This window comes from Mirounga leonina, unplaced genomic scaffold (genome assembly GCF_011800145.1).
Source record: "Mirounga leonina isolate KUSES-001 unplaced genomic scaffold, KU_Mleo_1.0 Mir_173, whole genome shotgun sequence".
NCBI classification, from domain to species: Eukaryota; Metazoa; Chordata; class Mammalia; order Carnivora; family Phocidae; genus Mirounga; species Mirounga leonina.
This window is the reverse complement of record NW_023270447.1, coordinates 1,770,493-1,772,327: the sequence shown is the minus strand read 5'-3', so window position 1 is coordinate 1,772,327 and position 1,835 is coordinate 1,770,493. Positions and strand designations below refer to the sequence as shown.

Sequence of the window (1,835 nt, the reverse complement as noted above, 5' to 3'; positions counted from 1 at the left end):
GAAAATCAAGGGAATAAATGTTCACAAATGGCTTTGAAAGGTTACACACTATTCCTAGAGACCCAGATGGCAGAATACATGGGCAAGGATAGATGCACGCTCAGGAAGGTAATTTAAAAGATCCTAATCTTTCCCCTATGGAAACTCTGAATTACTGCACAAGCAGGAAATGAAAGCTAAGAAAGAACTGTAAAGTATTAGAGCATTGAAGGCATACTGCAACATATATACACAGAGCCTCTTTGCAAATGGTGGAAGATTTATTGCTTTAAGTCATTTAAGAAAGTTTCTACCAGTCACTAGCTGACTATGAAGCTTACCAAAGATTTTGTTGGCTCAACAAAGAATATGGAATGTACAGAATTGATCCAAATAAGTAATCAAGCAGCAAAGTAACAAACTTTTGGAAATGGGGGTAAAGGGTGAGTAGGGCTGATTTCTAGAGTTCCTATATACTAGCTTTTCCCTGGCCCTCTGCCTCCACCACCAGTGGACATGGCCTGCCCGTTGACTTCAGGGCCTTGGGTTCTTCCCACATGTGCGTCATGAAGCTGCTGTGGCCTGCCTGGCGGCACCAGATGGCACTAGGCCTGGGTGGCCTGGCACATGGCACATGGCTGGCAGTGGCATGGCAAGGCAGCCCAGATGATGTGTAGGCATGCTTCATGGTGGGCACAGGCAGCCTGGGGGTGGGGGAGGGGTGTGTCCTGGGGTATGAGCAGGCACAGCATGGTGACCTACTGCTGCTGTCCACAATGCACAACACGTACAAGAACCTCACAGCCAAGGAGCTGGCCATGCTGGCTGAGCATGTGGCCTTCAAGTTTGTGCTCAATGCAGACTTGTTCATGTAGCTGGACCGGCTGCTGGCCAACCTGCACATGTGTGACCCTGTGCATTGCACCCACCTCTACTGAGGCTTCTTTTTAGGCCAAGTCCATGTCAAGCCCAGGAGCACTAGTACGAGGCCACCTGGTTGCTCTGTGACTACTAGCTACCCTACACGCTGGGGGGTGGCTATGTGCTCTCAACCAACCTGATGCACTATCTGTACCTCAGCCACACTTGTGCACATGGCACAGTAACTTAGGTGTTCCTGGGTGCTTGGCTCTTGTCTATGGACATACAGCATGTGTACAACCCAGGCTTCAACACCAAGTATAAGTACTGTGCCTGCAGTAGCCAGTACCTGGTGACACACAAGCCCAGCCTAGAGGACATGCTGGAGAAGCACCACATACTGATGCAAGAGGGCTACTTGTACAAGCAGGAGGTGCAGCTGTGGCTCTCCGACATCTTTGACTGGTCCCCACCTCCCTCACAATGCTGTCAGAGGAAAGAGGTCATACCCTGAGCTGCAGCCACTGACCTGCCATATGTCACAATGGCTCTGGAAGGAGGCCAGGACAGATGCCTTGGGAGGTGGCCACAGCCAGAGTCATTTGTGGGCCTGTGGAGCAGCCACTGAGGTGGCCTCCCACTGACCTTGCATGGGCAAAGTGACAGGTTCTGGCTAGTAGTCCAGAATGAGTCCAGCCCTTGAGAGGACCTCATTTATTGTGACCAGTGAGGTTTTCAGGCAGATGCCAAGCAGTAGTGGATAGAGCCTGGGTCCCAGCTCTAGCAGGTACCAAGGGCTGTGCACCCCAGTGGCCACAAACAGCATCTTGTTCTGGGTCTAGGAGACCTATGGTGCTTGCCAGGGCAACACATTATTTCCAGGTAGAAATGTCCTGTCCCTGGATTTCAGCCAGCATTGGCCTAGACTGGGAAGATGCCCAGTTTGCGTATGATGGCAGACAGCAGGGGGCTTACAGCCCCACCCCAGCCTGTCC

The 1,835-nt window shown here is 51.6% G+C and overlaps 1 pseudogene; it reads left to right on the top strand.

Moving 5' to 3' along the window:
* Positions 1-214: 214 nt before the first annotated feature.
* Positions 215-1,354, top strand: LOC118020150 (annotated as a pseudogene).
* Positions 1,355-1,835: the final 481 nt, after the last annotated feature.